Source organism: Chlorocebus sabaeus, chromosome 4, assembly GCF_047675955.1.
Source record: "Chlorocebus sabaeus isolate Y175 chromosome 4, mChlSab1.0.hap1, whole genome shotgun sequence".
Lineage (NCBI taxonomy): Eukaryota > Metazoa > Chordata > Mammalia > Primates > Cercopithecidae > Chlorocebus > Chlorocebus sabaeus.
In genome coordinates, this window is record NC_132907.1 from 23789332 (window position 1) to 23800401 (window position 11070).

Below are 11070 nucleotides of genomic sequence, written 5' to 3' on the forward strand. Positions count from 1 at the left end.
AGATCATGTGGTAGGCCACAAATTAAGTCTCAATATATTTTAAAAAATAGATGTCTGCATGTTGGAAGTCCAAGGCAGGAGGATCACTTTAGCCCAGGAGTTTGAGACCAGGCTGGACAACATAGCAAGACTTTATTTCTACAAAAAAAAAAAAAAAAAAAAAAAAGTTAGCCAGGCATGGTGGTGCATGCCTGTGGTCCCAGCTATTTTGGAGGCTGTAGTGGGAGGATCACTTGACCCAAAAGGTTGAGGCTGCAGTGAGCTGTGATCACACTACTGCACTCCAGTCAGGGCAGCAGAGACCTTGTCTCCAAAAAAAAAAAAAAGATAGATATCATACAAAGTATCTTCTCTAATTACAAGACAAAATTAGAAATCAATAGCAGAAGTAAAACTAGAAAACTCACAAAATTGTGGTTAAGCTTGTCTAAATTCAAATTAGAATGTATAACTTTAGGATGCTAAACAACCAATGTTTCAAAGAAGAAATCACAAAGAAAATTAGAAAATACTTACAGATAAATGAAAATAAAAACAGAGCATACCAAAACTTATGGGACTCAGCAAATGCACTAATCACAGGGAAACGTATAGCTATAAATGTTTACATTTTTAAAAAACCTAAACAAAGCTAGCAGAGAGAAGGAAATAATAAAGATCAGAGCAAAAATAAACAAAATAGACAATACAAAAAATAGAAAAGATTAATGAAACAAAAGTTGGTTATCTGAAAAGATCAACAAAATTTACAAACCTTTAAGGAGAGGGACTAAGAAAAAAAGATTCAAATTATTAAAATCACAAATGAAAGTGAGGATATTACTACCAATTCTACATAAATAAAAAGAATTTTGAGAGAGTACTATGAACAATTGTACATCAAAAATTGGATAGCCTAAATGAAATTGACAAGTTCCTAGAACACAAGACTTACAGCAAGGCAAAATCACAAAGAAATAGAAAATTTGAATGCACCTATAAATAGTAAGGAGATCGAATCAGTCAAATATGTCTCATCAAAGAAAAGCCCTGGACCTGATGGCTTCACTCATGAATTTTACCAAACGCTTAAAAAAGAACAACACTAATTGTTTCAAACTTTTCCAAGAATTGAAGTGGCAGGAACACTTCCTAACTCATTCCATGAAACTAACGTTACACTGATACTGAAGCCAGACAAAGACACTACAAGAATAGAAAACTATCAGACCAGAAGGACAGAGTAATAAAATAAAATAAGAAAACTATTGACCAATATTTCTTATGATATTGGTGCAAAAATCCTCAACAAATTATTAGCAAACCAAATTCAGCAGTATATTAAAAGGATCATATACCATGATGAAGTGGAATTTATTTCTGGAATGCAAGAATGGTTAAACATTTGAAAATTGACCAATGTAATGCACCACATTAACAGAATGAAGGAGAAAAAACACATGGTTATCTCAATTGATGCAGAAAAAGCATTGGACAAAAATTCAACACTGTTTTATGATTAAAAACACTCAATAAACCAGGAATGGAAGGAAACTATACCAATAGTGAAAGCCATGTGGGAAAACCCACAGCAAATATTATATTCAATGGTGAAAAACTGAACACTTTTCCTCTAAGATCAGGCATGAGGCAAGGATACCTACTTTTACCACTTCTGTTTAACATAGCCCTGGAAATACTAAGCCAGGGCATTTAGGCAAGAAAAATAATAATAATAAAATACATCCAAATTGGAAAGAAAGAAGTAGAATTTTCAGTGTTTGCAGATAAGATGGTGTTATATGCTGAAAATCCTAAATATTACACACACACACACACACACAAATTGTTAGAATAAAATGAATTCAGCAAAGTAGTAGGATACAAAGTGAATACAATGCAAAAATTATTTGCATTTCTATACACTAACAATGAATAATTTGAAAAGGGAAATATGAAAATAATTCCATTTATAATAGCACCTAAAAGAAGAAAATAATTAGAAATTAATTTAGACAAAGAGAGGAAAGTCTTATACAATAAAAACTATACAATATTGCTGAAAGAAATTAAAGAAAGTATAAAACAGAAACACATCCCATGTTCATGGGTTGGAAGGCTTAATATTGTTAAGATGTCAATACTACCCAAAGTGACCTACAGATCTCACACAATTCCTCTCAAAATCCCAAAGATATTTTAGGGAGAAACAGAATAACTGATGCTAAAATTCATTTGGGATCTCAAGAGACCCTGAATAGCCAAAAGTCTTAAAAAAGAAGACCAAAGTTGAAGGACTTACATTTCCTGATTTCAAAACTTACTACAAAGCTGCAATAATCAAAACAGTGTGGTACTGGCATGAAAACATACATATAGACCAATTGAATAAAATTGACATCCCAGAAATAAACTCTCACATGTATGGCCAAATGATTTTTGACAAGGGTGTCATGACCATTCAATGGGGAAAGAACATTCTTTTCAACAAATGGTTTGGGAAGACTAAATATCCACATACAAAATAATGAAGTTGGAACTTACCTAACACATACAGAAAAATAACTCAAAATTAATCAAAGACTTAAATGTAAGACCTAAGACTAGAAGGAAAACATAAGGCAAAATCTTCATGACATTGGATTTGGCAATGATTTTTTTTTTTTTTTTCTTTAGACAGAGTCTCGCTCTGTTACCCAGGTTGGAGTGCAGTGGCTCAATCTCTGCTCATTGCAACCTCTGCTTCCTGGGTTCCAACAATTCTCCCGTCTCAGCCTCCAGAGTAGCTGGGATTACAGGCATGCACCACCACGCCTGGCTAATTTTTGTATTTTAAGTAGATACACAGTTTCACCAGGTTGGTCAGGCTGGTCTTTAACTCCTGACCTCAAGTGATCTGCCACCTCAGCCTCCCAAAGTGCTGGGACTACAGGCATGAGCCACCACCCACAACTGGCAATGATTTTTTGGACATGACATCAAAGGCACAGGCAAAAAAGAAAAACATAGAGAAACTGGATTTCATGAAAGTTTGAAAATTTTATGCATCAAAGACACTATCAACAGAGTAAAAAGGCAACCCACAGAATGGGAGAAAATCTTTGCAAACCATATATCTAATAAGGAATTAATATCCAGCATATATAGAGAACTCACCTAAAACTCAAAAACAAAAAAAAACAAACAACCTGATTCAAAAAATGGGCAATGCAGTTATACCTCAGTGTTGTAGCAGTACTGTGATACCTGGCACAGTGCTTTGATCTTATGATGCCCTCTGTACTGACCTGAAGGAGACCTAAGAGACCTTTCCCTTTTTGAGTTTGAATCATAGCCTCGATGTGGTCTCTTGTTTTATGTCCTTATTCCTAATGTGAAAGTGCTTAACTGCTTCTTGGTTGTATTGGTACTTACATAAATTGTTACATTATTTTTTCTTATGTAATACCTTTTTGTTTGTTTATGTGGTTCAAATATATTCTTTCCTTAAACTCTTAAAAAAAACGGGCAATGGAATTTTATAGACATTTATCCAAAGAAGATATACATATATCTCCACTAAGCACATGAAAAGATGTTCAATATCACTGATCATTGGGAAAATGCAAATCAAACTACAATGGAATGCCACCTCATGACTGCTATAAAAACACACACACACACACACACACACACAGAAAATAAGTGTTAAAGAGGATGTGGAGAAATTGGAACCCTTGTGCACTGTTGGTGGGAATGTAAACTGGTATGAAAACAGTTTATGGTGGTATGGTGTTTCCTCAAAAAATTAAAAATAAAATTACCATATCATCCAGCAGTTCCACTTCTGGGTATATACCCAAAAGAACTGAAGGCGAGGTCTCAAAGAGCTCTTTGTACATCAAAGTTCGTGGCAGCATTATTCACAATAAACAAAAGGTGGAAGCAAATCAAGGTGCCCATTTACAGATGAATGGATAAGCAAAATGTGGTATAGACACACAATGGAATATTATTCAGCCTTAAAAAGTTTGCAGGAAATTCTGACACATGCCACAAAGATGAATCTGAAAGACACTATGCTAAGTAAAATAAGCCAGTCACAAAAAGACAAATACTTTCTGATTCCAATTACATGAGGGGTACTTAGAGTAGTCAAACTCACAGAGACAGAAAGTAGAATGGTGGTTATCATGGGCTTGAGGGAGAGGAGAATGGAGGCTTATTAATGGGTATAAAGTTTCATTTTATTTTCCTTTTTTTTTTGAGACAGTCTCACTCTGTCACCCATGCTGGAGTGCAGTGGTGTGATCTGACTCATTGTGGCCTCAGTCTCCCCAGCTTCAAGTGATTTTCCCACCTCAGTCCCCCATGTAGCTGGGACTACAGGCAGGCACCATCACGCCTGGCTAATTTTTTTTTTTTTTTGTAGAGATGGGGTTTCACTATGTTGCCTAGGCTGGTTTGGAGCTCCTAGACTCAAGCGATACCTCCTTGGCCTCCCAAAATGCTGGGATTACAGATGTGAACCTGACCTAAAGTTTCAGTTTTCATCTTTTCAAGATGAAAATAATTATGAAGATGGGTAGTGGTGACAGTTGCACAATATTATGAATGTGTTCAGTACCACTGAACTGTACACTTAAAAATAGGTAAGATGGTAAATTGTACTGATGTGTGAAGGAAACCAGAATGTGTTACCCCAACATATTCCTCTTTGACATAAATATTTTTGAATTAAAGGCAATTATGAAGTAGCAAACAAAAGAAAAGCTCTCTCTATCCATCTGCTTTTCTGCCTAAAGATAGGATATGAAGTCCACTTTACTGGAGACAGCACTTATCAGCCCAGAAATAGCACCAGAAGAACCTACAAAAAAGCCTTATTCTGTTAGTGTATTCCCACAGATTTATCTTGCTACAGTTTCTTGCCTTTGAAAATCTAAAACTGCTTTCCTATGTCCTGTCACTTCCATAAAATTTATTGTTCTTTGTTGTTGAAGATATGATGTTCACAGTTTTAAGCTACCACTTCGAGTTACCTTTCACTGAGATTTCTTCCACATGGTGTACACTGTACACATTAGTTAATACACTTGCTGGCCAGGTGCAGTGGCTCACACATGTAATTCCAGCATTTTGGGAGGCTGGGGTGGGTTGATTGAATGAGCTCAGTAGTTTGAGATCAGCCTGAGCAATAGAGCAAAACTCTATCTCTACAAAAAATACAGTATTAGCCTGGTGTGGTGGTGCATGCTTGTAGTCCCAGCTACTCAGGAGGCTGAGGTGGGAGGATTGCTTGAGCCCGGGAGGCAGAGGTTGCAGTGAGCCGTGATCTTGCCACTGCACTTCAGTCTGGGCACTAGAGCAAGATCCTGTCTCAAAAGTAATTAATTAGTTAATTAATTTATTAACTTGCTGTTTTTCTCTTGCTAATCTATCTTGTGTTACAGGAGTCTGTTTCAACTACAAATTTACGAGAGTTGAGGAGAATATTTGAGATGATTATATTTTAACTCCTTATTTTTTGCCACAATTAAAAGAAAAATGGAAAAAAAAAAAGCGGGAAGAAAGGAGTACGGTTGTTGACCCCGCCCTGCCCTCCTCTCCCAGGACGTGCCCAATTATCCTGGACGAGAAGGATGCTGAGAAGGCTCTAAGCAGGTTGCTCACTGGATGGCTCTGAGTTCAGGCCATCATATCCTAGGTGCCTTCCCTAGTTCATGGTCTTTCTGGAGCCACAATATGTCCTTTTGATGTATAGCTTAAATTCTTTCCCTCTGGTCTAATCCTCCCCACCTCACCCAGCCTCCATCTTCAGTCTGCAGCACAAATTCCTCCCCCAAACTTTTTGCCAGATTCAAGAGGGAGCTAAATAAACCACCAATCTTCAAACTGGGGTATGGGAATTCTAGGGAGACAGAAGACCTCCTCAGAGCAGCAGACCCAGGTAGTTTCAAAGCAACCAATTTTTATATCCTCCTCTAAGAACTCTTTCCGAAATATATCTGCCCTCAGGCACTACCTGGCATCAAACTCCTTCTCCTATTGATTCTATTTAGTTCACTTCAGTGGAAGTAAAGGCCTCAGAGCCTCAAACAAAGGAGTGATTCTGAGTACTGTGTTGGAGTCAGTCGTTACTCAAAGGCCAGAGCAACCAATCCTTTTCAGAGTCAAGTGGTTTCGAATTATAGTCAGTTTCTCAGGGTCGATTATAGACCCCATATACAATGGTGGTCCCATAAGATTATAATGGAGCTAGAAAATTCCAATTGCTTAGTGACTTCATAGCCATCATAATATGTAGCACAATGCATTACTCACATGTTTGTGGTGATGCTGGTGTAAACAAACCTACTGTGCTGCTAGTTACGTAAAAGTATAGCACATATAATTATGTATGGCATATAATACTTCATAATGATAATAAATGACTATGTTACTGGTTTGTGTTGTCAACCAAAGAATGATGAGGTTAATATATTTGGAAAGGCCAGCTTTATTGCTCTTAAAAGGTTGCAGCATGCAGGTGGCCATTCTGACAAGGTGGGAAGTGTAGCCTCTGGCCAGAAGCCAGAAATCTGCACTTTGAAAGGAGAGGCAAAAGGAACAGGAATTTATGCTGAGTGGGGTGGCTGAATATAGATATTTAACAGGCTATAAGAGGAGTCATGAATATTTATGAAAAGAGAAATGTGCACATGCACAGTTGAGCTTCATGGGTGGCAGGTGTGAAAAAATGGTGGCATTACCATGATCCAAGGGTGGCGTTTTTGGCCCTCTGAACGTCAAAAGGGGAAGCAGAGGACATGAAAACCCTCACTGCACCCAACCCCTGTAGACTGGCCAGAACCACTTCATGGTCGGCAGTCTCTTATCATAAATGCTGGTCAGTTGTGTCAAAACTGCAAAAGGGAGGGGCACCATCAAGCCATTGGTTAACATTAGTGGCAGAGCCTTTTAAAAAGACTGGTTTCTGTTAAGCCTTTAGGGAGCAAAGCCTAGTGAGAGAGGGGGCTTAACAAGGCATGTCCAGCCTCCCATTCCATCATGGCCAGGAACTCAGTTTTAAGGTTTCTCTGGGGTCCTCGTGGTCAAGGGAGGATCTGTTCAGTTGGTTGGGGGGCTTAGAATTTTATTTTTATTTCTCAATAAAAATAAAAAATTACCATACTATACTTTTTATTGTTTTAGAATGTTCTCTACTTTTATAAGTAGAAGTACCTTAAAAAAAAAAAAAAGGTTGACCAGGCTCACACCTGTAATCCCACTGCTTTGGGAGGCTGAGGCGTGAGGACTGCTTGAGCCCTGGAGTTTGAGGCCAGTGTGGGCAACAAAGCAAGACCCTGTCTCTATTTTTAAGAATAATTTATTTTAAAAAGTTAACTGTAAGGCAGCCTCAGGCAGTTCCTTCTGGAAGTATTCCAGAAGAAGGCATTGTTATAATAGGATTTGACAGTTCCATGCCTATCATTGCCCCTGAAGACCTTCCAGTGGGACAGGGTGTGGAAGTGGAAGACAATGATATTGATGATACTGAGCCTGTGTAATCTAGGCCAATGTGTGTGCTTGTGTCTTCGTTTTTATCAAAAAAATTTTAAAAGTTAAAAAAACGTTAAATAGAAAAAAGCTTATAGAGTAAGCATATAAAGAAAGAAAAAAACATTTTTGTTTTTGAAATGGAATCTCACTCTGTCGCCAGGCTGGAGTGCAGTGGCACAGTCTTGGCTCACTGCAAGCTCCACCTCCTGGGTTCAAGTGATTCTCCTGCCTCAGCCTCCTGAGTAGCTGGGACTACAGGTGTCCGCCACCATGCCCAGCTAATTTTTGTATTTTTAGTAGAGACAGGGTTTCACCACGTTGGCCAGGTTGGTCTGGATCTCCTGACCTTGTGATCCGCCCGCCTCAGCCTCCCAAAGTGCTGGGATTACAGGCATGAGCCACCGTGCCCGGCCAAAAGAAAATATTTTTGTGCAGCTGTACAATGTTTTGTGTTTTTATTTTTATTTATTTGAGACAGGGTCTCACTCCGTCATCCAGGTTGTAGTGCAGTAGCGTGTCTTGGCAGCCTCTCCCTCCCAGATTCAAGTGATCCTTCCACCTCAGTCTCCTGAGTAGTTGGAATTACAGGTGCGTGTCACCATGCTCAGCTAATAATTTTTGAATTTTTTGTAGAGACAAGAATATTACCAAGGCTTGTCTCGAACTCCTGGGCTCAAGTGATCCTCCTGTTTTGGCCTCCCAAAGTGCTAGGATTACAGATGTGAGCCACTGTGCTGGCCTTGTGTTTTAAACTAAGTGTTATTACAAGAAAGTCAAAAAGTTTTTAAAAAATTAAAAGTTTCTGAAGCAAAAAGTTAAGGAAGCTAGTTAATGCATAATTGAAGAAAGAAGAATATTATTTTATAGATTTAGTGCAGCCTAAGGGTACTGTGTTTTAATATCTGTGGTAGTAATGGCCTAGGCCTTCACATTCACTCACCACTGATTCACTGACACACAGCAACTTCCAGTGCTGCAAGCTTCATTCATGGTAAGTGCCCTACACAGGTGTATCATTTCTTTTATACCATATTTTTACTGTACTTCTATGTTTTGATATGTTTCAATACACAAACACCATTTTGTTCCAATTGCCTACAAAATTCAGCACACTGACATGCTGTACAGGTTTGTAGCTTAGGAACAATAAACTCTGCCTTACAGTCTAGGTGTGTAGGAGGCTCCACCATCTAGGTTTGTGTAAATGCACTCTATGAGTTCATACAGTGACAAAATTGCATAATGATGCGTTTCTCAGAAGGTATCCTGTCATTAAGTGACACATGATTGTACTGGCTTTCACCAAAATTTGAAGAAGGACCAAGTGGTTAGCTGACTGGCCACTAGAAATAATGTTTGATGAAAAAATTATTATGTGATTTTTTTGGCAAAATCTTGGAAAAAGTCAAAGAATGGAATAACCTTGCTTAATATGCTCCCTCTATTTCTATGTACTTGCGTATGTGGACAAAGAGCATCAGTACTCACATTCGTGACAGTGAAAAGTAGGAATAGATTCTGTCTCATTCTAGCAATAAGTAATCGCCAGTGATAGCCCCCATCCATTTCATTAATAGGTGAATTTTTAATAAAAGTTTGCTTTTATGTTTAGTGATTGCCAACATTATGTGTACAATGCGTGTTTTATTTATATATTTGATCAATTAGTACCAATAATAGTTGTACTGATAATTCAACCCCAAAATATTTTAATACTTAGAAACTTACAGTGTAGGGTTACATATAGATATATAGATTTTTTTGGCAAAGCAAAATATAATTATTTCAAAGAAATACGATTATTCAGAAACATTTTTATAAAAAATACATTGGGATAAAGTTCTGTGGGGAGGAAGCATATAGAGATAAAGGTTTACAGAAACCAAACACTGCATAATGTGTAAAAATATGTAAAATGTATTATTTTTTAAAGCTAATTTTTAAAAACAGGCATGGTTAATGTCATCATGAATTAAGCTAAACCAACTTAATTATATACACCTCTGGCGTTATTTTTAGTAGATATTAAAGATGTTTTGAAGTCACCGAAACCTAGCTACTCCCCCATAATCTCACTAACAGATGAAAGTGAGTATCTCAAACATGTCAGATCATATTCCGCTAAACATACAGACCTTTATTAAACATATATTAATAAACAGACACAAAGCAGTTTCTAGGACTGCCTTGTTCCTTGAGCTTGCTGATATTGACTTGAGTCAGACACAGTGACCTTCCAGGGGTCTCTTACACTCACAGCGCATCGGGTCATCGGACTTCTTGGTAAATCAACAGTCTGTGAGAGGATGAAGCCACACCACCTTCGTACTAGAATAGAGGATACTGCTAAAGTCTTTTAGCCAACCCACATCTTGAATTCCTCTAATTCCCCAGTGAAAGCCCATTATTAATATTTCTTGTGCCAGATAATAGCCCACCATTTTCACCAATAAACACATACTTCTAATTCTTATGCCAATTAGTAGAGCCTCAGGTATCATGGAAGCTGCTTCTGGACTGTGGCCTTTCAGGTGTTAGCTGACTACCAACTGATATTCTATGTGAACCTGGAAAGAGTCAGTCATTCAAGATGGATCTTGAGTAGCTAATTGGGCCTAAATTCAAAATGAAGCCAAGTGGCCATTTGCTGACTCGAGGTCACACATGTACTCTGCATTCTGGAAACGCCACATGTTCTAGTAACTTAGGGACTCTCCTAGCTGTCTGTTCCTCTTTATGGTACCAGGAGGCACCTGAAACTAACCAATAGACTGTGACTTATGGTAAATCAGTCTTTCTTTCTCTTTCTTTCTTTCTTTCTTTCTTTCTTTCTTTCTTTCTTTCTTTCTTTCTTTCTTTCTTTCTTTCTTTCTTTCTTTCTTTCTTTCTTTCTTTCTCTTTCTTTCTTTCTTTCTTTCTTTCTTTCTTTCTTTCTTTCTTTCTTTCTTTCTTTCTTTCTCTTTCTTTCTTTCTCTTTCTCTCTCCTCTCTATCTCTCTCTCTATCTCTCTTTCTTTCTTTCTTTCTTTCTTTCTTTCTTTCTTTCTTTCTTTCTTTCTTTCTTTCTCTTTCTTTCTTTCTCTTTCTCTCTCCTCTCTATCTCTCTCTCTATCTCTCTTTCTTTCTTTCTTTCTTTCTTTCTTTCTTTCTTTCTTTCTCTTTCCTCTTTCTTTCTTTTTTTTTTTATTAGTCAACTGTAGTAGTGAGAAGGGGGGAAGAGTATAACAAGAGTTTGATCTGTAACTGACTGTGAACAATCAATTGAAATAACTCACTACCTTTGGACCAGCCTGGTCAATCTTAACATCAATGAAATAGAACCAGGAGAGCTTTTAAAACGCCTCTAAAAAGAAATATCCAAGGCCAGGCACAGTGGCTCACGCCTGTAATCTCAACACATTGGGAGGCTGAGGCTGGCGGATCACTTGAGGCCCGGAGTTTGAGACCAGCCTGGCCAATATGGCAAAACCCCAGTCTCTACTAAAAATACAAAAAGTAGCTGGGCATGGTGGTGCACACCTATGATCTAGCTACTCAGGAGGCCGAGGCACAAGAATTGCTTCAACGCAGG